Genomic DNA, 27,899 nt, shown 5'->3' with positions numbered 1-27,899 from the left:
TAAACAAAACGTACAGATTCTACATGCAGAGTGTAATATCCGTGACCACCTTTATTTATCGTTGGCTGTATTTGGTTTTTGAGCTGAGAAAGTTAATTGAGCAATTGGGTTTAGGTATTTCATTGGAGGATAAACGTAGTGTAAACCTTTTATAAAACAAACAAAAAATGGCAAGTTACAGAATATGATTCCATAAAATGAAGTATGTGCTTGAGAAACCAGCGGCGATAATTTGCAAGTATTTGAGATTCCTTATGTCAAGTGCTCCTTTATACCTGATTCCTGCGTAGTTCCTTTGTGGAAAAAGAAAAGTAATAATGCATGTAGGAATTTGTAATTAGTGATATTTTTTGCAGTTGCATTAGTACACGGTTAACTGTGCGTGCTAACTTCGGAGCACAACGTGACATGTTTGCGTTCATCAGCAAACTCGTACTTCCCTTGGCCGCTTTACATTAACTGTCAAATATTGTTTCTGAATTGACATGTTGTTTATCTGTATTGTTTTTGTTTGTAGTCAGTGGAAACACATTGCGAAGAATTCCGAAAATATTTGGAGAAAGGCGGTGTCATGGAAACTTTCACGAGAATACTCGTATCACTTTACGAAGAAAAGGAACGTCCAGCTCAACCTTTGGAGTATCCTTTTCTACGAAATAATTAATCTTTGTTTACTGGCTTTTAGCGATAGAGTTTTAAACACGCTGTGTATGTAGATCTTCATATCCAACAATCCAGTGCAAGGTAGGTAGTATCAATAAGACTATCATAGATTTTTCTGTATCCTCTTCATTGATAGTAAGGAGATTGGGACGACTCGATTGTCTACTGGAGGGGTTGCTGTTAACAGCTTTTTAGAGCATTTAACTGCAGTCTGTTTACACATGTGTTCAAACCGTATACTCTTGGACATTTAGCTCCAAAACGTGAACTGCTCTATATCTTTCTGCATTATTACTGTGACACTTATTAAAAAAAAAAAATCTGGTGTCGTAAATTTACACCTTTTCTACTGATTGTGTCGTAGCTTTCTGTAGTTTTTGACTGCCAGTGTATCTATATGTTCTCTTTATTCAGTATAACTTTGAAAAAAAATCTGGTGTCGTAAATTTACACCTTTTCTACTGATTGTGTCGTAGCTTTCTGTAGTTTTTGACTGCCAGTGTATCTATATGTTCTCTTTATTCAGTATAACTTTGGTCCTTAAAGTATAATAAGAATGTAACAATTGCTTGTGCTGTGCCTGATTTTGTATGAGTTGAATGCAGTTTGTGGACACTTAACCCTGTAACAAATCCTGGTAAATAGATAACAGCTGGAATTACGATAGGTATATAATTGTTATGCTCCTGATTCATTGGTACTAATACTTACCACCCCGATATTTATGATAATAGTACATATTGTAATAAATTGAGCAGGTTTATTCATTGCTATTCCCAAAGAATACCTATAGACATGAATTTCATTGTTATGCTGGACAAAACATTTGTCACTTACAGGGTTAAAAGCTTCTTTGGCTGTTCTCTATCTACTGGAAGCTGCTGCGAATTTGCTTTGAAGAAGGGAATAATCCAAGGTACTACACCCCTCCTCCTTACTAATAAATATGAAGTCCTCTTTGGATATGAGTGATATGTAGCTACTGTCTGCGACACCTCTGTTGAAAAGCCTTAAAGGTACTGCGCTGCAAAAAAGCATGTGCTGGTATTGACAGATTGATTTATAATCAATAATTTGACTGTGCAACATTAAGTTGTGTTCTTGTGAAATACTAACAAAATAGGGAACTCAGTGTTCTGCCTAGTGACTTGTTCCATGTGATGTGACCGTGTTCTTAGATCATACTAGGCTCCTTCCAAAGACTCCAAAAAATGATTGAAGCAACCAGCATGACTTGTAACTTAAAGTTTTCAGTTACATTCCTAGAATTAACCTTGCACCTTAGCTTTTGTATAGGTGAAGGTCTGAATGAGTGTTGTAGGCAATATATGATAAATGTGAAGGCTCTAGACTTGTATTCAAGAGTAGTAGGGTTCAAATCCCTGTGTGGACATTCTCACTTGGGTTTTCCATGTTTTCCCCAAGTTGCTAAGATGAATGCTGGGATGGTTCCATTGAAAAGGCCATGGCTACTTCCTACCCCATCCTTGCCTAATCATATTCAACTTTGTGTATTTATGTTTTACCTACTGCAAGGTAATCAAACTTTCACTGTGTAAGATTTCTTGCAGTTAATGCTTTGCGTAACCTGTGTCATCTTCATTTTGATAAGACTGTTGCATCAAGAATTTCATACACCTGTAATCGCTGATCACCCAGTACCATATGGTGTACATTGCTGGAGTTTTCATCTGTGAGTCACCCTAAAAAGAAGTACGGCATACCAGAATTGTACAACATATTTCATAACTGCTGGAAATGGAGCAGATTCTTTACAAACCTTTGCCAACTTTGGATGAGTTTGGCTTTAAAAAGTTGTGTATACAAAACTATTTAGCAGATCTAGTTGACACTTCACTTACATTGTTGCACAAGATGGAGCACCACAGTGATAGTTTTGAAATTGCTGCTAGGCTTTAAATGTTAAGTTCGTGCAGCCTTTGTGTTGGGGCCAATGTATTTCAGTATACTAACACAAGTTGAATCAGTGCCTCAACTACCAAGAGCTGTTGAGACAGACTGTGTTGAGTTGACTCCAAAGTTTTCTTAACATATCAGAAGTCTAGGCAGAGTGCTCATTAATACCGATTGCTCTGTTATATAATTTTATTCATAAGTTGCTCAATTGTGTTATATCCACTTGTAAAGCCTGTTTGTTCCTTTGCTTGATTAAAATGTAATGTTTCAATGTAAGCAGTTGGTGATAATCTTAATGAATTTATTCTGAATAGGGGGCTGATAGTTTTGTAGTTTTTGTATTCTGTCTGACTCCTTTCTTGTGGAGAAGACTGATTATTACAGCATTGGTTCCCAGTGGAGTAATTTTCTTATTTCACAAACATTTGGTAAACTAATTTCCACGAGTCTTTCATGTAAATTTGCCTCCAGCTTTAATAATTTCTATTAAAGCACCATCACCCAGCTTATTCCCTTTCTACATTACCTCGAATGTCTTTTAAATGTCTCTTGTGGCACTATTTATGGAATTTCAATAGTTTCATGATTAACTGTCACTTGTTTCTGTTTAATCTATTGAATTATGCAACCATTTGAAGAAACCTTGCAATGCTTGTACGAATTGCTTTCAGTTATTTCTCTTATCAGATTTTCATAGCTATATTTCCTTGACTTGCAGAGTGTGTGTGTGTGTGTGTGTGTGTGTGTGTGTGTGTGTGTGTGTGTGTGAGCCACTATGGGCTGTATAGGTATGAGCAGCCCATAGTGGCTCGCCTTAATGCATTCTTTTTAAAAATATTTTGTGACTAAAGACCTTTTGGCCTGTTGTTTGTTTTATACGTGACATGTAAGTACTGTCTCTGTCTTATACTGTTAGTCAGTACTTACACCTTTATATAAAAACATTTCTTTTCCCATAAATTTGTAATTATGTTATAGGCCACATTAAACGTTTAAATTATGATGAAGGCACTCTGTGTTGAAACCTGGTTCATAAGACTAAAGATTGTGACCGAGGGCTCATGTTTCAATTTTCATTTATAAACGGTCACTGAAATAAGTAGCCGTGTTCAAAATTTTACTATAAAATCACACACTGAAAATGTTTGTCCCCTTATCAAGCGATAGCACATCAATAAAATGCAGTACTCAGTGTTAAAATGGCAATGGTTATGTTATTTTGAGGCATTTTGTTTGTTTGTAATAGGAAACTAGTATGTAGGTATTAGTATCCAATTTGTACTGTGATCCTAGTCAAACTGATATGTTGAGCCTAGTTTATTACCACCAGCTGTTTGAAAATCAGACATCATATTTAAAACACACACACACACACACACACACACACACACACACACACACACACACAAAGAGAGGTGAAGGAAGAGGACTGGAGAGGTTTAGGGGAAGGGGTACAGTTCAGAAAAGTTATCGAGAACCTGGGTTAGTGGAAACTTACCAGTCAGGATGAGAAGGAAAGGCTGATTGTTGGGGACTGCACCTAATGAGATCTGAAAACCAGAGAGCTTAAAGGTGGAAGACAGGGTAATATGCAAGACAGAAATTAGTACTGAAACATCGTGCATGATTAATAACAGTGAGAAGCAAGATGCATAATATGTAACGGATTTGGGAGCGGGGATGGCCAAAATTGGAAAGATCAGAAAATGAAAGATGTAGAAAACTAAAATAGTGTGAAGAAAGGAGTAGTTACTGTGAAAAAAATGGTGAGACAGAAGGAATTAATGTAAATTAAGGCCAGGTGGGTGGCAAGGACAGAGGATGTGTTGTAGTGTTAGTTCCCACCTGCAGAGTTATGAGAAACTGGTGCATGGGGGATGAATCCAGATGGCACGTGTGGTGGAACAGGAACCGAAGTTGTGACTTCACGTTGTACAGAATGCTCCGCAACAGGGTATTGTGTGTTGCGCTCGTATACACCCTCTGCCTATGCCCATTTATCCTGAGTGACAACTGGGTTACGCCGATGTAAAAGGCTGAACAGTGTTTACATAACAGTTGGTATATGACATGTCATTTCACAGGTGGTTCTCCCTTTGATATTAAATGTTTTGCCAGTTACAGGGTTGTAATAGCTGGTGGTAGGAGGATGTGTAGAACAAGTCTTGCAGTAGAGATGCTCATGGGTAGGAGTCATAGGGAAGGGAGATGGGTGCAGGAGCAGCATAGGGTTTGTTAAGGTTATTGTGGGTATTGGAAGGCCGACAAAAAGATATTCTAGGTGTGGTGGGAAAAATCTCAGACAGAATGGATCTCGTGTCAGGGCATGATTTTAGGAAGTCGTGCCTTTGTCGAAGTTGCTGATTAATACATTCAAGACGAGGATGATACTGGGTGACGGGTGGTGTGCTCCGAAGTCGTTTTGTGGTGGGATTAGCAGTACCAGTACTGGATATACATTCAGTGGGTGCTTTGAAGCCAGCAACTATAGGGTGAACCATTGTGGCACTTCACCGGTATGAGTATGTATTGAAGGCCTACACCAGCTGTCTGGCACCTCTACATACAGCAACTGCCATCAAGATCCTATCCTTCTGATTCAAACTGACCTGCAGTCCCTCCGAACCTCAGGCCCATCACAAGGATTTACACCTCAAGCCATAGAACTTCTTAACCCAACCAAACCACGCACCTCCACCTTTTACCTTCTTCCTAAGAGCCAAAACCCCAATCACCCTGGCCATTCTATAGTTGCTGGCTTCAAAGCACCCACTGAATGTATGTCTGCGTTAGTTAATCAATACCTGAAACCCGTAATACAAAGGCTTCCCTCCTATATTAACGATACCAACCATTTCCTAGGTTGACTGAAATCTGTGCCTGTCCCACTCCCACCACACACCTTTATTGTCACCATTGAAGCCAGCTCCCTCTATACCAACATTCACCATGCACATGGTCTGTCTGCTACTGAACATTTCCTCAGTCATTGCTCACTTGATTCCAAAACTATGACATCCTTCCTACTCACCTTAATAAATTTTACAGTTCACCTTTGAGAGGCAGATACACAAATAGATCAGGATTACGGCCATGGGAACCCAGATGGCTCTTTCCTGTGCCAACCTTTTCATGGGTGGCTTGGAGGGGGCTTTCATGGGATTCATAAGCCTTCTGCCCCTGGTTTGGTTTAGATACATCGATGACATTTTTGCCATATGGACTCATGACGAGGCTGACCTATTAAAATTCCTGGAATCTCTTAATACCTTCTCCCAATTAAATTTCACATGGTCCTATTCCAAACCCATGTTATTCACCTTGATGTTGACCTCATCCTCACCAAAGGCCAGCTATATACTTCCATCCACATTAAACCTACTAACAAATAACAGTACCTAAATTTTGACAGTTGCCATCCTTTCCATGTCAAACGTTTCCTCCCATACAGCCTTGGCATTTGAGGCAAACCTGTTTGTTCAGATACAGAATCTTTACAGCAATACGCCACCACTCTCACGTCAGCCTTCACTGGGCATAATTATCCCAACAGCTGTGTCGACAAGGCCATGACTTCCTAAAATCATGCCCTGAAGTGAGATCGATTCTGTCAGATTTTTCCCATCACACCTAGAATATCTTTTTGTTGCCCTCCCAATATATGCAATATCTTGGTCAGGCCCTATGCTCCTTCTGCTCATTACTAACTCAGGATTATTTGTTTCTAAGAGGTCAAGTGTGTTTTTACAACCATTTACTATTCGCATGGGCTCACGAACTAACTGCTCGAAATAATTTTCGGAGAATGTGTTTAGCACAATATTGGATGATGTTTTATGCATACCTCTGGAATTAAACAGTGTATTTTCACCAACATATTGAAGGTAAGTTACAGTCACCACCAACTATAATTGATTTCAAACCCATACCCGATTCATACCATTACAGTTGGTGGTGACTTTAATTTACCTTTGGTATGTTGGCGAAAATACATTTTTAATTCCAGATGTACTCATAAAACATCATCCAAAATTGTGCTAAATGCATTCTCTGAAAATTATTTCGAGCAATTGGTTCATGAGCCCACGCGAATAATAAACAGTTGCAAACACACACTTGACCTCTTGGCAACAAATAATCCTGAGTTAATAATGAGCATCAAAACGGATACAGTGATTAGTGAACACAGGTTGTCGTAGCAAGATTGAATATTGTAACCCCAAATCCTCCAAAGATAAATGAAAAATATACCTATTCAAAAAAAGCAGATAAAAATTCACTTGACGCCTTCCTAAGAGACAAATGCCACCCCTTCCAAATTAACAATATATGTGTAGACCAGAGGTGGCTTGAATTCAAAGAAATAGTATTGGCAGAAATTGAGAGATTTATACCAAATAAATTAACAAATGACAGAGCAGATCCTCCCTGATAAGCAAAACGGGCCAGGGCACTATTCCAGAAACAATGAAAAAAAGCATGCCAAATTTAAACAAATGCAAAATCTTAAAGATTGCCGATCCTTTACAGAAGCTTGAAATTTAGCGTGGACTTCAGTGTGAGATGCTTATAATAGTTTCCACAATGAAACTTTGTCTCGAAACCTAGCAGAAAATCCAGAGATTCTGGTCATGTGTGAAGTATGCTTATTTATTTATTTAGCTTATGGCATGTAACACATCATATAAAAAAAGACATAAAAATCATAAGACACAGAAATAAAGAGTAGTCACAGTGTATAACATATAGTTGTAGATATAAAAGTATTTAAAATAGTGTATATAACAAACAAAAGTTCACAAACAAACATCCAGATTTGTGACATAGTCTATTGCACTTTCAGTCGCGGTCAGAAACTCATTGGGGTCTCCTGCAAAACATCTCAGAGGGCAATCTTCCACGATGTGACGAATCGTCTGCCGGTCCGCACCGCAGGTACATCTCGGGGTGGTGATTTTACCCCACCTGTGGAGGCTGTCTGCACATCTGCCATTATTTGTCCGAATTCGATTCAAGGTCGTCCAAGTTTTCCTTGGCAAATTGAATCCTGGTGGTTGGACATTGATACATGGCATATTCTGCAGGTTTTGGGGCACAGATTCTCTCCACCGCGTTTTCCAGAGGTTGCCATAATCCGGGTTGAGAGGATGCATATTTTTTGCCTTTTTTAAAGAGGGGTGTCTGGAGCGCAATCTGTTCATCTCCAGGGCAGGAACATCCTTATGGATTGGCAGTTTCTCGTTGTTCAGCACTTTTCCATACTCACGTAAGAGAGCGTTCTCTCTGCGCAGGTCCGGTGGGGGAATGTTGCTCAGTATAGGTAGCCAGTGTAAAGGCGTTGGCTTTATTGTTCCTGATATCATCCTCATTGTGTAGTTTAGTTGAGCATCGATCAAGCCTGTGCGTTTACTGTTTAGCCATACCGGTGCGGCATATTCTGCTGTTGTGTAGACAAGTCCCAGAGCCGAAGATCTCAGTACAGCCGCGGAAGAGCCCCACGTAGTCCCACATAGCTTCTGTATGATATTATTTCGAATTTTAAGTTTTGCGGCTGTATTACGTAGGTGTTCCTTGAATGTTAGGGTTCTATCAAAGGTGACGCCTAGATATCTGGGGTAATTATTATGGTAGAGCAGCCTGTTTTCGAAATGGACGTTGAGCTTTCTTTTTGCTTGGGCATTGTCGAGGTGAAAGCATGTCACCTCCGTTTTCGTTGCGTTTGGCCGTAATCTCCACCTTCGGAAGTAATCTCCCAGCTTTGTTAGATCCGCAGTTAATGTGTTTTCCGTTGCCTCCATTGATCTGCCTCTTGCAGCTATTGCCCAGTCGTCGGCATATCCGAATTTTTGAGAAGTGGTTTCAGGTAAGTCAGATATGTAGAGGTTAAACATCAATGGCGCCAGAACGGAGCCTTGTGGTAAACCATTGTTGAGCTTCATTTGGTCACTTTTTAAGTCGCCCATTATGACTCTGAAACTTCTATCTGTGAGCATGTTATCAATGAGGTTGGCCAGCTTGTTACATGGTATGACCCGCAGCAACTTAAATATCAGGCCTTGTCGCCAAACGGTATCATAAGCGGCTGATAGGTCAATAAAGGCTACTGATGTTTTGAGTTTTTTCTGAAAGCTCGCCTCTATGTGAGTTGCTAGGGAGAGGATCTGGTCGGTGCAACTGCGGTTGGGTCGAAAACCTGCCTGTTCAATCGGTAACACTTCAAGAATTTTTCCGCTTATTCTGTTGTAGATGATACGTTCCAGCAGCTTATAGACACAGTTCAGCAGAGCCATAGGGCGGTAGTTTTGGGGCATGTCATTAGGTTTGCCTGGCTTTAGTATCGCTATAATCTTTGCTCGTTTAAGCTGGTGTGGGATATTACCCGATTCTAAAATATCTGTTAAGAAGTTTGCGAGCCATGTTCTAGTATATTTTCCACAGTGAAGTAGGAATTCCGGGTGGATGCCATCGAAGCCGGGAGCCTCGCCACTTTTGATTTTTGACACGGTTGCTGCAACTACTTCCGCTGTGATAGACTGGGAAAATTCGGAGGTAGGCGATGCCCTTCGTTTTAAGGATCTTAATTCACGTTTGACGGTCGTGGTGTGTGTTCTGTCCGTTGGTGCTCTTGAGGTTCTAACTATGTGTGCGGCCACATTGTTAGGGGTTATCGGGTGGGTGTCTTTTATTTTACGTTTACTGCCTCCCAGGTTACGAAGTAGGGTCCATGCTTGCCTACTGGATTTAGTGAAATCTAGATTCTCCACGGTGTCCATCCATTTTTCCCGTCGAGCTGCGTCTAAGCTGTGCAACAGTTCGTCCGCGATTTCTTGGACGTTGGTTTCGGTAAATTCCTGGTACAGGTCTTCGCATCTCTAATTCCAGCCTGGGATGTACTCTTTCCGGTAGCCTCTGGGTACATTCCTCTTAGCCGTGGCGATGACTGCTCCCACAAATCTGTCATAGTTGTCCCTAGTCGGGGGTATCCAACCTAGACACTTGTCAAGGTTTTCTGCAAAGGTGGCCCAGTCTGCCTTCTGGAAATTCCATCGTGGGCGAGGAAAAGATTTTATGATTGGGATGTTAATTCCGACTTCTAAGATAACAGGGCGATGCTGGCTATGTGGGAAATCAGACAGGACTTCATGAGTTGCGGCTAGCGGTTGGTTATTTTTGTTTTTAGTGACAAAACATAAATCAGGGTTATAATCTCGTCTCCATGCTGCTGATCGAAATGTTCCGCGGTCCTTAGCGTCGAAAATCAGGTGGGTGTTAGTCTCCTCACTCCAGCTCATCAGGGATTCACCGTTCTCGTCTTTCGTGCGTACTTCCAGTTCTCATGGTGACTATTAAAGTCTCCTACGTAGATAGCAGGGTGGGGATATTCTTGGAGTACTTCTGGAGGCCATGGACAGCCGGGAGGCTTATAGATGTTAACTATAGCGGTCTCGCCAATTTTGACAGCAACTTCATGTATGTTGTTGTCTGTAGATATCTTACACAGGGAAGCATTTTCTATCTTATTTCGTATGTAGGTTGCCACACCGTAATTGCGGTGATAGGTGGCTCCCAGTATCTTGAATCCAGGGATTTTTCCTCTAGAGGCCAGCTGATCTATGTTTTCCGCATGAGTCTCTTGTATCGCGACTACGTCGATTTTGTTCTGAGTGAGAACTCTCTGGAGAAATTCACATTTGCTCCTACTTATGCCTTCAATGTTTAGGTGGCAGACTCGGAGGCACGGTCCGAGTGCTCTAGTCAATTCTTCATCGTTCATTTGGTCGGTATCACTCATGATGTGTTTACCAGGAGATCCAGCACAAGATTATCTGGATTATCTGGTTGCCTTTAGTGCTAGTTCATTTAGCGTTACCCAGGGTGCAGGTGTAGTATTCTACTACGGACGCGAACTAGCCTTACACCCCGTGAAGTATGCTAGTGGCAAGACACAATGAATGCCTTCTCTGCACGATAAGAATAGAGATACTATCGAAGAAAGTGCTGCCAAAGCAGAGTTACTAATCACAGCCTTCAAAAAAGATGAAGTAAATATTCCAGAATTTGAATGAAGAAGAGCTGCCAATATGAGTAACATAGAAATAGATATACTTGGAGTAGTGAAGCAACTTAAATCTCTTAATAAAAGCAAGTCTTCTTGTCCAGACTGTATACCAATTAGGTTCCTTTCAGAGTATGCTGATGCAATTGCTCTCTAATTAACAATCATATACAGCTGTTCACTCAAAGAAAGATCCATACCCAAAGACTGGAAAGTTGCAAAGGTCACACCAATGTTCAAGAAAGGTGGTGGTGGTGGTGGTGGTGGTGGTGGTGGTGGTGGTAGCAGTAGTAGTAGTAGTAGTAGTAGTAGTAGTAGTAGTCCACGTCCACTAAATAGCAGGCCCATATCATTAACGTCGATAGACAGCAGGCTTTTGGGACATATATTGTGTTTGAACATTATGAATTACCTCAAAGAAAACAGTCTATTGACACATAGTCAACATGGATTTAGAAAACATCGTTCTTGTAAAACACAACTAGCTCTTTATTCGCATGAAGTGCTGAGTGCTATTGACAAGGGATTTCAGATTGATTCTGTATTTCTGTTTCCTGTCAGAAATGTCACAGTTCATAGTAATTGATGGAGAATCATCGAGTAAAACAGAAGTGATTTCTGGCGTTCCCCAAGGTAATGTTATAGGCCCTTTGCTGTTCCTTGTCTATAAAAACGATTTGTGAGAAAATCTGAGCAGCCATCTTAGGTTGTTTGCAGGTGCCGCTGTCGTTTATCGACTAGTAAAGTCATCAGACGATCAAAACAAATTGCAAAATGATTTAGAAAAGATATTTGTATAGTGCAAAAATTGGCAATTGACCCTAAACAATGAAAAGTGTGAGGTCATCCACATGAGTGTTACAAGGAATCCATTAAACTGTGGTTACACAATAAATTAGTCAAATTTGAAAACCATAAATTCAACTAAATATCTAGGAATTAAAATTACAAACAACTTAAATTGGAAGGAACACATAGAAAATGTTGTAGGGAAGGTTAACCAAAGACTGCATTTTATTGGGAGGATACGTAGAAAATGTAACAAGTCTAGTAAGGAGACTGCCTACAATATGCTTGTCCGTCCTCTTTTAGAATACTGCTGTGCTGTGTGGGATCCTTACCAGATAGGACTGATGGAGTACATCAAAAAAGTTCAAAGAAGGGCAGTATGTTTTGTATTATTGCGAAATAGGGGAGAGTGTGTCACTGAAATGATACAGGATTTGGGATGGGCGTCATTAAAAAAAAGGCATTTTTCGTTGCTGTAGGGTCATCTCATGAAATTCCAATCACCAACTTCCTCCACAGAATGTGGAAATACTTTGTTGATGCCAACCTACATAGGGAGAAATGATCACCATAATAAAATAAGGGAAATCAGAGCTCGTACAGAAAGATATAAGTGTTTGTACCTTCTGCGTGCTATACGAGGTTGGAATAATAGAGAATTGTGAAGGTGGTTTGATGAACCCTCTGCCAGGTACTTAAATGTGATTTGCAGGGCAGCAATGTAGAGGTAGATGCACCCATTCTCCTGCCCTATGGCTCCTACTCGTGACAGTCCCCGCTGCAAGACTTTCCCTATACATCCCTCTACCACCACCTATTCCACCCCTGTAACTGACAAAACATATGCTGTCAAAGGGAGAACCACCTGTGAAATGACACGTCATATACCAGCTGTTATGTAAACACTGTTCGGCCTTTTACATCGGCATGACTACCACGCAGTTATCAGTCAGTATGAATGGTAATAGGCAGAAGGTGTATACGAGCAACACACAATATCCTGTGCCCCCCTGCGGGTCTGGGGGTTAGAATAGGCACGAGTTATTCCTGCATGTCGTAAGAGGCGACTAAAAGGAGTCTCACTTTTCAGCCCTATGAGTTCAGGTCCCATTCTATGGTTTGACCTGCCACCTTCAGAATTCTACAAAAGTGCGAGCCACATGGGGAAGGATGCCTTACATGATGCTAGAGTGCCCTTAGATTTGATCTCCTGTCATTGCTTTGCTTCTCCACCTGCAATTCATCTATTTGGGCGAGGACACTTTCAGGGGTATGTCATCTTCCGTTGTCTCCTGTCCTCTTTTGCCCCCATGAGAATACTGGATTCCTCTGCACAGAATATCCAGTACGGTAGCCAGTCTGTTGTGGTGGAGCCGTCATGTACCCATTTAGTGGTAGCCTCTTGACAACACAGGGATCGCACTGCTGATGACTGAGCTGTAAACTCCCCACGTATGCCGAGGAGTAGATGCCTGTCTTCCTGGGGCATCAGGACTCATGGCAACGGCCATAATGCAAGTTGGCATTTGCTGTGGCTGGGTGGCGCCCATGGGGAGAGCCCCTGAAGGGCAAGATAGAATACAATGCCAGCAGGTATGACCCTATATCATTTCCCTCCCTCGCTACACGTTGGGAGGAACGTAGAGCTACAGAATGGAGAGAACCCTATTCGCCTCGGTTTTTAGTCTTTAGCAGAACCGGAGGGGACTCTTTTTCTACCAATGAAGCTCAATTTTTCGTTGTACGTCTTGAGGGTAAGTTTAGAGAAGTGACAGCACTGTCCAAGATGCGAAACAGCGCAGTCTTGATTCAGACAGCATCCCCAGCCCAATCCCGAGCGTTACTTGCCTGTGACAAGCTGGGTGATCTTCCTGTTCCCATCACTCCCCATTAAAGCCTCAACATGGTCCAGGGGATTATTTTCCATTGTGTTCTCCTCTTGCAGTCTGACGACGAGCTCCGCACCAATTTAGAACAGTGGGGTGTTCATTTTATCCGGCGGGTTTACAGGGGACCCAAAGACAACAGGGTTGCTACCAGTGCCTTCATCTTGGCGTTTGAGGGTGATTCATTGCCTGAAAAGGTGAAGGTGATGATTTACTGGTGTGACATTAAACCATACGTCCCTCCCCCTATGCGGTATTTTAAGTGCTGGAAGTTCGGACATGTCTTCCCGTTGCACTTCCAGTGCCACGTGTTGAGACTGCGGACGTCCACTGCACCCAGATACTCCATGTGCGCCACCTCCCACTTGTGTCAACTGTGGAGAGCACCACTCCCCCTGCTCGCCAGACTGCCCAGTACTTCAAAATGAGTGGAAAATTATGGAGTACAAGACCCTGGACAGGTTGACTTACACAGAGGCTAAACGTAAATTCGAAAAATTACACTCCATTTGGTTGATGTCGACATATGCTGCAGCTACGTCACCATCACCGTCCCAAGTGCCAGTGGTTCCTCACGCTGTGCCACAAACAGTGGGTACTCCGGGCCACCAGAATACTTCTGCCCCCTTGGTGGTAGAGGGCAAATCTTCCTCCATTGCTTCCAAAGCGCCTACTTTGTCCCCAAACACAGGGGACATTGGTCCCCTCCCCCCTGCCAGAGAAGCAACAGCTCCTCCCGTGCGGAAGGGGTCCCTTGGGGCCCTCTCTTCCGAGGTCTCCACTAATGCCATGGCGGACACTCACCAGTGGCTAAAGGAGCCAAAAGCTGCTGGATGAAGAGCTTCACGGTCTTCCTCCATGCCTGAAGCTGCTTCAGCGAAATCTTCCCACCAAGCCCCTTAAGAGAAGCAAGAGAGCAAGCAAACTAAGTGGTAGTCTGCTAATAAACAGGACCCTCTGGTGACCCCAACACCATCACTCCCTATCAGTTCTTCATCTGAGGATGCAGTAGAGGTCTTAGCATTACCTGCGGATCTGGATCTCACTGATGCCTCATCCACCATAGAAATGGCTACAAATACTCAAACGGAGGCAGCAGGTGACCCTGAGGCATAACCTGCCTCCTTGTGCGCTTCATGCCTTCCCAGCCTCACGATAACGTCATCCTCCAGTGGAATTGCGGTGGTTTTTTTGCATCACTTGGCTGAGCTATGGCAATTGTTAAGCTTTACACCTGCTTTCTGCATTGCCCTCCAAGAAACCTGGTTCCCGGCAATGCGGACTCCTGCCGTCCATGGCTATAAGGGATATTTCAGGAACCGTAGCAACTATAATAGAGCGTCAGGTGGAGTTCGTCTCTATGTCCTGAACCCAGTATGCAGTGAACCTGTGCCCCCTCAAACCCCTCTTGAAGCTGTGGCTGTCAGGATAAGGATGTCGCAGGAAATAACTGTCTGAAATGTATATCTTCCTCCAGACGGTGCAGTACCCCTGAACGCATGGGCTGCACTGATTGATCAACTCCCTAAACCTTTCCTACTTTTGGGAGATTTTAACATTCATAACCTCTTGTGGGGTGACACAATTCTTACTGGCCAAGGCAGAGATGTCGAAAATTTACTGTCACAATTCGATCTCTGCCTCTTAAATACTGGGGTCGCCACACATTTCAGTGTGTTACATGGCACATATTCGGCCATTGATCTCTCTCTCGGTTTGCAGTCTTGGCCTTCTCCCATCTATCCACTGGAAAGCACATGACGACCTGTGTGGTAGTGACCACTTCCCCATCTTCCTGTTGCTGCCCTGGCGTCAGGCCCACAGACATCTGCCCAGATGGGCTGTAAACAAGGTGGACTGGGAAACTTTCACCTCCGCTGTCACCGTTGAATCTCCCCCACATGGTAACATTGATGTGGTGGTTGAGCAGGTAACTACAATGATCATTTCTGCAGCATAAAACGCGATCCCTACCTTGGTGGTAGCCGGATGCCACTGAGGCAATTAAGGAGTGTCAGTGAGATCTACAGCGGCATAAGCAGCACCCTTCCCTGGAGCATCTCATAGCCTTTAAACAGCTCCGTGCCCGAGTTGGCCATCTTATCTAAAGGTGGAAACAGTAGTGTTGGGAGAGTTATATGTCGTCCATTGGGTGCCATATGTCACCTTCCCAAGTCTGGGCAAAGATCAAACAAGTTTTTGGGTACCAGACCCCAACGGGTGTTCCTGGCATTAACATAAATGGCGTGTTATCTATCGACGCAAACACGATTGCAGAACATTTTGCTGAACACTATGCTCGTCCCTATGCATCGGAGAATTACCCCCCAGCCTCAAACGGCGGATGGAAGAGAAAGTTCTCTCGTTCACTACATGCCACAGTGAATCCTGTAACACCCAATTTACAAAGTGGGAGCTCCTCAGTGCCCTTGCACATTGCCCCAACACAGCTCCTGGGCCAGGTCAGATCCACAGTCAGATGGTTAAATATCTATCATCTGACTACAAGCGACATATCCTCATGATCTTCAACCGGATCTGGTGTGATGGCATCTTTCCATCGCAGTGGCGGGACAGCTTCATCATTCTGGTGCTCAAACCCAGTAAAAACCTGCTTGATGCTGATAGCTATCTGCCCATCAGCCTCACCTACGTTCTTTGTAAGCTGCTGGAACATACGGTATGTCGGCGGTTGGGTTGAGTCCTGGAGTCACGTGGCGTACTGACTCTATGCCAGGGTGGTTTCCGTCTGGGTCGCTCTACCACTGATAATCTTATGTCCCTCGAGTATGCCATCTGAACAGCCTTATCCAGATGCCAACACCTTGTTGCCATCTTCTCTTTTTTTTTTTACGAAAAGAGTGTGACACAACCTGGCGACATCATATCCCCTGGCTCGTTATACAAGTGGGGTATCCGAGGCCCGCTCCTGATTTTTATCAAGAATTTCCTGTTGCTTCGTTCTTTCCGTGTCCAAGTTGGTGCTTCTCATAGTGCCGCCCCCCACCCCCAATATCCAGGAGAATGGGGTCCCACAGGGCTCGGTATTGAGTTTATCTCTATTTTTAACGGCCATTAACAGTCTAGCAGCAGCAGCAGCTGTAGGGCTGTCCGTCTCACTCTCTGTAAGCAGACGACTTCTGCATTTCGTACTGCTCTTCCAGTACGGGTGTTGCTGAGCAGTGTCTACAGGGAGCCATCCACAAGGCGAAGTCACGGGCTCTAGCCCACGGCTTGCAGTTTTTGGCTGCAAAGTCGTATGTGACGCATTTCTGTCGGAGTCGTACCGTTCATCCAGAACCAGAACTTTACCTTCATGGTGAGCCTCTCACTGTAGTGGATACATATCAATTTTTAGGACTGGTTTTTGACACCCGATTGACTTGTCTTCCTCACCTTCGTCAACTTAAGTGGAAGTGCTGGCAGCACCTGAATGCGCTCCACTGCCTGAGCAACACCAACTGGGGTGCAGATCGCTCTACGCTGCTGCAGCTATACACAGCCCTTGATCAATCCTGCCTTGATATTGGGAGTCTGGTTGATGGTTCGGTGGCGCCCTCAGCGTTGCGTTTACTTTGCCCAGTGCACCACCTTGGCATTAGACTAGCAATGGGAGCTTTTGCGACGAGTCCGGTGACCAGCGTCCTTACGGGGGCTGGAGTACCTCCATTGCAGGTCAGTCATGCACAACTGCTTGCCAGTTACGTTGCACACATTAGTAGTTCTCCTGCACATCTGAATTACCGTCTCCTTTTCCCACCCATGGCGGTTCATCTCCCGCATCGGCAGCCCAGGTCAGGGCTTAACAATTCCAGTTTGTGTCCTATCCCTTCTATCTGAACTGGAGTCCTTGCCTTTAACCACCTATACTCAAGGTCCAATCGCGTATACCTCCATGGTGTACACCCTGGCCGCGGCTTCGCGTGGACCTTTCACATGGCCCAAAGGACTATCCGCTATCACTTAATCTCGATTCTTGACATGTACTGAGGCCATGAAGTGATTTACACCGACGGCTCGATGGTGGATGGTCACCTAGGCTTCGTGTATGTCCATGGAGTACATATTGCACAGCATTCCTTGTCCGATGGCTGCAGTGTTTTCACTGCAGAGCTGGGGGCTATATCTCACGCTCTTGAGCGCATCCATTCATGCCCTGGGGAGTCGTTTCTTCTGTGTCCTGACTCCTTGAACAGCCTACAAGTTATTGCCCAGTGCCACCCTAGTCATCCTTTGGTAGTGACCATCCAGGAGTCCATCTATGCTCTGGAAACGGTCTGGTCGTTCAGTGGTGTTTTTGTGGACCCCAGGACACGTCGGAATCTCAGGCAATGAACTTGCTGACAGGCTACACTGAAACAGCTTATGGAGATCGGCATTTCAATAACTAACCTGTGTTCATTTTTACGTTGCCAGGTTTTTCAGCTTTGGAGGCGGAATGGCATAGTCTCAGTATGCACAGAAAACTGCATGCCATTAAGGAGACTACAGATGTGTGGCAGTCCTCCATGCGGGCCTCTCGCACAGAATCTGTGGTTCTCTGCCGGCTCTGCATTGGCCATGCTTGAGCGACCCACGGCTGCCTCCTGCGCTGTGAAGACCCATCTCAGTGTCGATGCAGTGCGGGGTTGACAGTGGCCCATATTCTGGTGCACTGTCCCACTGTGACTGCTGTGCGACAAAATCTTCGATTACTGGACTTGTTGCCACTAATTTTATGTGACAACGCCTCACCGGCTGATTTCGTTTTATGTTTTGTTTGTGAGGGTGGGTTGTATCATTTGATCTAAATTTTAGCATGTCTTTTGCCCCCCTGTGTCCTCCTTACTAGTGCTTTTAGGGTGGAGGCTTTAATGTGTTGCAGAGTGGCTGGCTTCTCCTTTTTTATTCTCGCAGTCAGCCTGCCATGGTAACCTGCTTTGTTGTTTTGATCTCTTCTACCTGTTTCTTGCATTTCTGTGGTTTTCTTCTCCCCTTTTTTCCATTAAGTGTTTGTTGCCCTTCCGTTGTTCTTGGGGTTTTTCCTTTCTCTCCATTTTGTGTTGTCAGTCTTGCTTGTTTTATTCTCACCCTTGTGGCATTGTTTTATTCAGAACAAGGGACTGATGACCTAGCTGTTTGGTCCCTTCCCCCCCTCTTTTAAACCAACCAACCAATATCCTGTTGCATAGCATACTGTACAATATGACAATCATGGCCTCGGGGCCTGTTTCACCACAGACACCAGTTTCTCAGAGCTCCACAGGTGGGAACTAGCACTATGGCATGTCCTCTGTTTTTGCCACCCACCTGGCCTTAATTTATATTAATTCCTTCTGTCTTAGCATTTCTTCACAGTAAGTACTCCTTTCTTCACTCCGTTTTAGTTTTCTACATCTTTCATTTTCTGACCTGTCTATTTTACGCCATTGCTCCTCCCACCTCTGTTAATTACAATGTGCTCTGCTTTTCACTCTTGTTAATCATGCATGATGTTTTAGTAGTAATCTATGTCTTGGATATTACCCTGTCTTCCACCTTTAAGCACTCAGGTTTTCAAATCCCATCCTTCTGACCACGTCTGGCAAGTCTTCACTGACCCAGGGTTCTGGATGACTTTTCAGAACTGTGTTCCTTCCCCTGAACTTCTTCAGTCCTTTTCCTTCACCCCTATTCCTATCCCTTCAACTGTTCTGCCAGAATAAGGAGCCACTGGCTCTGAAAGCTTGTGAAAGTTCAACCTTTGTGTGTATATAAATATATATGTGTGTGTGTGTCTGTTCTGCCAGAATAAGGAGCCACTGGCTCCGAAAGCTTGTGAAAGTTCAACCTTTGTGTGTATATAAATGTGTGTGTGTGTGTGTGTGTGTGTGTGTGTGTGTGTGTGTGTGTGTTTTCTCCCCTGCCGCTGCTTGGTGAGTAGATTTTTTTTATGTATCCATTTATATTTTGTTTTTTGATATTGTGCCCTATTAACTTTTATGTATTGGTTTCCAACTTCTTAGAATTTATGTTTAATAAATCTCTGAATGTGAAGACCAACACTAATGTGTGTTGACAACATCCCTTCATGGGGAGCCTGTACCATTGTTCTACTTGCTGTGATCTCTAAATTACTGTAAATAATTTACACAATCAAAACGGGTTTTCTGTGACATGTAAACAGACAGTTGTGTATTGTGAGAAGTGACTTACATTATTACAGAGTTTCATAGGAGGACAAAATCGTGCTTTGAAATGCAAATTGCACCAAAACACCTCACATGAAAATACTACTACATTAATATATTTTAATTGCTCACTCTTATCCAGCATTCTGTTTTATTATATCACATGAATATTGGTTTTTGTTTCATAAAGTTTAGGCTCACAATGAAAGTTAGTTTTCTTAACTGTGTACAGTTACATAAAAAACAAGATGAGAATTGTGTCCCCTGAATCAACCGAAATTGAAGCATTAAAAAACGAACTGCAGGCAGCTTTGGCTACTGTGGAGACACTGACAGCTGAAAATAGATCGTTGAAGGAAGATAACTCAGACCTGAGGAACAGAATGTCTCAGCTGGAAGCACAAGTTCCCAAAACTGATGGAGAAACATCATCACTTAGCCATAATTGATCTAATGTAAGATAATGTAAGTGCTGTGATAATATATTTAATTTACCAGAAAGTGACAGTGTTCATTTACCGAAAAATATTTTTGGAAAGAGTTTTTGTACATCATATATACTGTATAATGGTCCATGGTAAGAAATAAGAAACAGTGATAAAAATATTGTGTTTGTGTAATTTATTGCATTAGTCATGCACAGATACATTCTATAATGTGTTAATACACACAAAGTGAGTCTTAATTTTATGCTTGTTGAGCTTTTGACTGACAAAATCTATATTATTGGCAAATTATGACAGTTCACTTCCCCTTTCTGTTCCCAATGATATGCTACTAATGTCTTACTGTTTTAAGAGGAATTGAATTGTCTTTTCGTCGTTCGTCATTGTGTACGAAAGCACTGTGTAAACTAACTGTTGTTAATAAATTACTTTCTGTGTAATGTTTCAAGTGATATATACTAGCAACTGTATTGTAATAGATGGAAACATATTCACATGATCAGTTTGGCAAATTTTATTCACACCTTTTTTTTCTGTTCTCGGTTTTCGTGGATTTGGTGCATTTCTTGTAATACTTCTGGTGTGAAAATGCAATGCAGTTAATATGTAACTAGCTTTACAAAGTGTATACACTGAACAGAGTCCTATGAAAATTGATATGTGCAAGAAAAAAGAATGCAAAAGTTGTAGAAGTTTTAGGCACTAATAGAAGTACTTACAAAGGGAGCAGCATCTGCTGTGAGTGAAGTTTCATTAAAAATTATTCTGCAAGTCTGCAAGCATTCCTCATGTTCTGATATTATTATTATTATTATTATATAGCTAAGAAAGCTATAATGTTGTTGCTATTTATTTTGTTTTTAACTATGTCATTTTCATGTTAGAATTCAGAGATATTCAGAAATGTTTGTCTGTTGAAGAGAAAGATTTATTTTCTTGGAACCATCAGCACTTTTTCATATTCTTGCAGTAATGCTTGACCTATGACAATAATAGTCCACAGTACATTATAGTTCATTAAATTGACAAATATAAATTTTGTATTGAAATTTATGTAGCATTGTTAACACTGTATATGAAGAAATATGTCAAAATGCATTAAATTATATGTTTATGATTTGGTCTTCTTTTGCATTACATGAAATCCTTGGTTCCTTCAGAGATTGTTACATGTTCTCTTTCACATTATTTGTAGATTCCACCTGTATTAATAAGTTTGTTACACCTGATGTTCAGATAACAGATGTATTCATGGAAAGTACTGCTTGTATATTTGTCTATTGATGTGAATATTTTCTGATGTTTCCTAGAATGGCAAAGTGACTGATTTATAATGAGTTTCGGTGTGGACATTGTGTGTTATTGTGCAAGTATCTGGATCACGAGGTGGTAGAAACTTCTGTTTAAAAAGAAAATCTTATAATTAATATGGGAATTATCTAAGACAGTAGATATTTCACTGTAAAAGCCCTTTCGTCATCTTTAAAAAATATGTATGTATCTTGCCACATCCCAGTTGAAGTGGGCTTGTTCAGGCATGTGTTTCACCAATAGTTTGAACCATTTGTTCAGTGACTTGTAATGGAATTGAAATGGACCCTGTCACTAGGGTGCTTTGCATGGGCTTCCACTAAGCTGCGAAGGACAGCCTCAGAAGGTAACGGAACAAGTTGGCCTTCCTGATAATTTCTTTAAAAATAGTTTATATTTTTTAAAATTGTTCTTTCGTAGTCACAAATGAATAGAAATATTTTCAGAAACTCGAAATTTCATGAAACTGATCTTTAATGGCACCCTTCTGGCCGAGACCGTGTGTTTTTAACAGTAGCCTTTTTGCAGATTATGCAGTATAAGTAAAATAATACAGATAAAATAAAGGATTTATTCAACAAAAGTGATCAATAAGAATATTGTTGCAAGCATTCCATTGGTCTGTGACCTCAACCTCACCTTATATTTACTGTGGATCATCCCAGTAGTAAAGTTACACGTACTTGTGGTACCTACTATTTCCATCATCAGAATGTAATTAATTGTGCAGGTGGTAGGATACCATTGTTCTTGTCCATGTGGGGTACACATGGAGCTTTATCTGTTAGCTGCTTGTTGCTGTTGACCACTGCGGCTGTGCTGTTTGATGTTGTTGACCCAATTTGCCAAGGCCCATGTTGTCATATGATCCATTTTCTTAATTTTCTGTGTGAACAATATTTGATTGTTAAGACTCCATATTGAAGTTTATATCATCATGTTAGCTGCTGCCATATGCCAGTTCACCTGTTTTGTGACCTTATGTTATAGCTGCTAGAGGTCATCGTGGCATCAAAATGGTCAATATGCAAGTTACAGTCACATTATGAAGTGCCATTTCTAAGTTAAGATTATAATGGCTTTCATGAAGTATATTGCTGCCTGAATCTGGGTAAGATAATTATCTACTTGGAAGGAGAATAGTTATATTGATTGTTACTATTTATTTTAAACTATAAATATTACATACGAGAACACATTGCCTAGCTATCCTGACGTAATGAGACAAACCGTGATGTTTAGACTGCAGTAAACTGCATATAATGCATGGCTTCACTGAACATGTTATTTCATTCAGCTACATGCCCTTTTTAGGCATAAATTATAAGTTTCACTGTGCTCAAAGTGTCTATGGTGCACTGAATCAAATAATCGTTACATGTTTCTCACGTGTGGGTGTGTCAGGAGCCATATTAGCCATGTGCTTGGTTGCGCAAATGGTCATGAAGTGAATTAAGACGTGAAACTGGCAAGTTACCCTAACATCACTGATGTGCTCTGGCCACTTTTGTGAATTATAGGTGTTATACCGTATGAAAATAATTGCCAGCACAATGGTAGGTTCTATGGTTTGCTCCTGGAGAAGTTTGAGTGAAACTTCTACATATAAAATATTAGTCCACTTCATTACAATATAGATACAAAGATTTACTGAACTTCATACAATCCATTTCCACAGGGACATCCAGATTATTTGCAGTTGTCTCTGAATATTAAAGTATCACTGGATGCAGACAGATTTACGAGACTCTTCATTTGGAGAGTAACGTACATAATGTACACATTTTCTGCATAAGACATTAATGCACTGGTGGCTTATCCAAGACAATGCTTGAGTCTTGATCATTGTCTGCAAACTGGGCGAGCATTCCTTTGCTCAGACTTTAGACCTTTGATTGCGGCAGCGTAGCAAAGTTCTGGGAGGAATGATTAAGGGTGTTGATATGCAGTGACTATGTGACTGTGGTTTTGGTGTGAGATGTCAACATTGCCTGGGTACCCCTCTCTTCAGGAACCACAATAGGTGTTCATTCTTTTATTCGTAATAAAGCATGTGTTAAGTACATTACATCATTTAGGTGACACTTTAAATATGGTCCTTTCTAGAAAACCTGTAGGGAAAGTATTTCAGTACAGATGCAACATATGGAAAATATATTCGGTTTGCTGCTTGTGAATATGTCAACAGGGACCGGAAACCAGCAATGTGGGGTTGCCCTCTGCTCTCCTCTACCTCTCACTTTGCATGGGTCTGATGCACATACAGAGCTACTGTGCCATCTGATGCTGCAAATGTGTATGGTGTAGAAAGAATGATGATCTCACTCACTTGCTTATTTATAGTGCAAGTTATAATTTATGTCAAGAAGAGACCTCTAACTGAACAAAACAAAAATAAATATACAAATAATGAAACAGTTACAGGATGTAACACTAGTTCCCCACCTAGTGGACTTTTCAAATTGGTGTTTTCCAGTTCTGAAGAGCGCCATTTGGAAAAAAAGAGGGGAAAAAAAAACACTTTGAGACATAAGTTTAAGGGTTTAGTCCACACAAATGCAATAATGATTTGATTAAAAAAACCTGGCTTGACAGACTTGTCTGAAAGATTACTTATGTAATTTGACAATAATGATAAAAATAATAGAGAAGTATTAAATTTTATACCAGTCACATTTTAGAATTATTCTTTGACATTGTAGTGTGGAGTGTGCATGTGTGTGAAACTTCCTGACAGTAAACCTTCATGCCAGACTGGGGCATGAAATAAGTCCTTGCCATTCACAGGTGACTGAGCTTTCCAGATATTACTTCACATTTTCAGCTTTAGTTCTCCAAGGACCTCTCCTGCTTTGTATTCTTCTCCTTGCCAGACCAAAATTCCAAAAAAGAGTTCTCATCTGGTGCACAATTTTAATTTGTTGAGAAGTATTAACTTGAAAAGTGGAAAATCCAGGATGGAATAATGACAGTATTATGAAAAGAATAGATCGTTATTCACTGGATTAAGGAGACACTGAGTTGCAGATAAGCACAACAAAAGAAAGACTGCTAAACATGTGAGCTTCTGTCCGTGTGTGTGTATTTTGTTTACTTTAAAAGGAGGCCTCTTAGCCGAAAACTCATATGTTTAGCAGCCTTTTTCTTGTGCCTGTCTGTGACTCAACATCTCCTCTATATGGTTAGTAGCAATTGATCCTTTTCATAATAGTGAAGTGTAAACTTGGTATCTTTCATGTATATTCAGTTGTGAAAATGCTTGATATATAGTTACACTAAACATTATATCAAATAGAAAAGTATACATAACGGATGACAATGAACACTCATTTCCAAACTGTTGAAAACAGTTATTAAGACTCTGGTAGCTTGGTGATGGCCATATTGTAACTAATTCCTTAAAACTCTCAGCTTTTGGGAAGGCACACCATGCAAGGACTTACGTTGAGTTAAGTCAGCTACAAAATAGTAAGGATGGAGGTTATATCAAAGAGTGGAACCTCATGATAATGACGAATGGGAACCTTGAAAAGACTGATGCGTACATTTTGATGTACAGTTCATTAGTTCTGCTAGAACATGTTACGCTCTTGTTTTGCAGAAAAAAATATATTGTCTGTATTTTAGGGTTATAGAATGTATGCCATTCTTGGAGCCAAAGAAATTTCTCAAAACCATGGTGCGTTGATCATTTGTAACATTATTTGGCTTGGTTGTGAAACAGTGCATGGTTAAAGTTCATCTATCAACACAGGCAGAGGCAGAAGAGCATGTCGTAACACTTTCTTGTCATTGTTTGTACCAAGCTGCTTGCAGCAGTAAGCTTAACATTAGTCAGTGAATCACCTATCACAACTTTGAAGACCAGTGTTATGACTCGTGCCTCCACAAAACAATACGTCTTCCACAGTGGTTGCTTTTTCAGTAGAGGACCATCCACAACTTCATTTTAGAAACAAATAAATTGATGTAAGAAACAAAAAAGGGAACAAAACATTCTAAAACACCAAGATGGAAACATTAATGATTTTGGATGTTGAAGAATATGAAATGAGAGTTTCAAGCCAAAAAGAACTAGCAAGTATGTTTAGCATATCTCCAGTGGCTTTGGAATGCACTCTAATGTATGGAGAGAACTGGTAGAAAGCTGTCACCAGTAGGTGGATGACATACTACAATGAATTTTTAATGACTTCAAATCCCATTTGGAGTAACTACATCTGCAAACAAAGGTTAGCGTTGAGACGTGTTGTTTCTTGATGGCCCTGAGCTAAATGCTATCAGCCCTACATGAAAGGCAACTGAAGTGATAAGGGGGTCAGGTGTTAGTGTTTTTCACTGAGCCTCAACACTTTTCACTTGTCTGTCTAACCACTGTATTTTAGTACATATTGTATTAATTAACTGCACAGGATTAACATATTACATATACACCTGCTGTCACTACATGTGTTTTTCAGATAGCCATGTATTTTATGACATGATCTGCAAGATAGTGAAGCACTCTTACAGGTGATTGCCAAGTTTCTGCAACGTACTAATGCGACTACCCTGCCGGTGATGTGCATCCATATCAGAATCTTCAAGTCACAATAAAAGAACACCTATCCTTGCATGTAATGATCAATTTTTCTCTGCAATAAGATGCAGATAGGTATCACTGCAAATAATTAAGTATCTGCAACCTTCCTGCTAGCTTGTGTAAAATCCTAATGGACCATAAACATGTTGGCTGCCCCACGCGTAGTATTGGATGTTTGCATTAAGTTTTTTCTTATGCCTAAGTTTAATTTTTTGATGTTCATTTTAGCCATAAAGACAAAGCTAGAGTCATTAATACATAATTATAACAACAGTTGATGACTACCCACCAGACCAGACCACGGTGTCAGTCATGTGGCTGCATTGTGACTATTGGTGGGCACACAGCATCAGTCATAAGCTGAGCTCTGACTGCTGGTGGCCTCATGGCAGTCGATGTATTAAAGAGAAAAACGGGCGATTGTAGGATGTGTTTGTGAAGTCTATCAGCTGCTAAGACGACATGTCTCTTACCTTCCATGTAGGGGAAAGAAATCCTCATAATCATATGAAAGAAGATAGCTCAGACTTGGTGCAGTGGTATATCTCCTGGAAGTTCAATCCTATGTTTCCAGTAGGGAGAAAGGGCGGGAAGACCTAATGTCAGTTAAATCAATGAGGAGCTTGTGAAATTCTTATCTCAATGTGGGAGCTGGATGCCATGCTACAAGTAATTCTGCTCTTGTCCCATACTTAATCCATTATGGTATGCTGTGATACTTAACTGTAAATCCAAAGAAGTCATCCTCAGATTTTTAACAAAGACTGAATAATGGCCAGAAGCTGACCTGCTGAGGGAATCAATAACGCTTGCACTTCATAAATCAGGAAAGGACTGCATGTGTCCTAACAGCTATTGTATCATCATCCTTTCTAGCTAGTAGGAAAGACACTAGAGTGTATGATCAACTGGACCCAGGACTTAAGTAATCTCACGAGTAACTTCTAGTGTGAGCTTAGACGATGACATTCCACTTCTGACAAACTAGCCTTTTGGGGGGTGGCTACACATAAAGGGTTTCTGCATAAGCAGTGCCTTGTAAGAAGCTTTTTATTTTTTTTTAAAAGGGCATTTGATACTATGCAGGAGTAGGTTTCATAAGAAATAAAAAAAATAAGAATGCAGGTAAGCTACTACAAACAGCACAGTGGATGTATTATTGTGGCCAAGATAGATACAAATCCCACACCTACCATAGTAGTACAAGTTGATATTCCAACTAGCTCCGCAGATAAAGAAGAGATTGATGAAATGTATGATGAGAGAAAAGAAATTATTCAAATAGTGAAGGGAGGCAAAAATTTAAGTCATGGGTGACTGGAATTCAATAGTAGATAAAGGAAGAGAAGGAAATGTAGTAGGTGAATATGGAATGGGGGTAAGGAATGAAAGAGGGAGCCGTCTGGTAGAATTTTCCACAGAGCATAACTTAATAATAGCTAACACCTGGTTCTAGAATCATGGAAGAGGCTTGGAGATACTGGAAGGTTTAGGTAAATTATATAATGGTTAGATGGAGATTTAGGAACCAGGTTTTAAATTGTAAGACATTTTCAGGAGCAGATGTGGACTCTGACCACAATCTATTGGTTATGAACTGTAGATTAAAACTGAAGAAGCTGAGAAAAGGTGGGAATTTAAGGAGATGGGACCTGGATAAACTGACAGAACCAGAGGTTGTAGAGTGTTTCAGGGAGAGCATTAGGGAACGATTGACAGGAATGGGGGAAAAAAATACAATAGAAGAAGAATGGGTAGATTGAGAGATGGGATAGTGAAGGCATCAGAGGTTCAAGTAGGTAAAAAGACGAGGCCCAGTAGAAATCCTTGGGTAACAGAAGATATATTGAATTTAATTGATGAAAGGAGAAAATATAAAAATGCAGTAAATGAAGCAGACAAAAAGGAATACTAACATCTCAAAAATGAGATTGACAAGAAATGCAAAATGGCTAAGCTGGGATGGCTAGAGGACAAATGTAAGGATGTAGAGGCATATATCACTAGGGGTAAGATAGATACTGCCTACAGGAAAATTAAAGAGACCTTTGGAGAAAAGAGAACCACTTGTATGAAAATCAAGAGCTCAGACGGTAACCC

At 41.4% G+C, this 27,899-nt stretch overlaps 1 long non-coding RNA gene across 3 annotated transcripts; it reads left to right on the top strand.

The window, feature by feature from the left end:
* Window positions 1–32: 32 nt before the first annotated feature.
* LOC126183775 (uncharacterized) lies at window positions 33–21,023 on the top strand. Of its 3 annotated transcripts, none has more exons than XR_007536809.1 (3): window positions 33–174; window positions 522–639; window positions 19,693–21,023. It is a non-coding gene; the product is annotated as an uncharacterized LOC126183775 (long non-coding RNA). The 3 variants fall into 3 exon arrangements; XR_007536810.1 differs by having other exon boundaries at window positions 50–238; window positions 518–639; XR_007536811.1 differs by lacking the exon at window positions 33–174 and adding an exon at window positions 218–238.
* Window positions 21,024–27,899: the final 6,876 nt, after the last annotated feature.

The sequence above is a fragment of the Schistocerca cancellata genome, chromosome 4, assembly GCF_023864275.1.
Source record: "Schistocerca cancellata isolate TAMUIC-IGC-003103 chromosome 4, iqSchCanc2.1, whole genome shotgun sequence".
In the NCBI taxonomy this organism is placed as follows: domain Eukaryota; kingdom Metazoa; phylum Arthropoda; class Insecta; order Orthoptera; family Acrididae; genus Schistocerca; species Schistocerca cancellata.
This window is presented reverse-complemented; position numbering and strand designations above follow the sequence as displayed.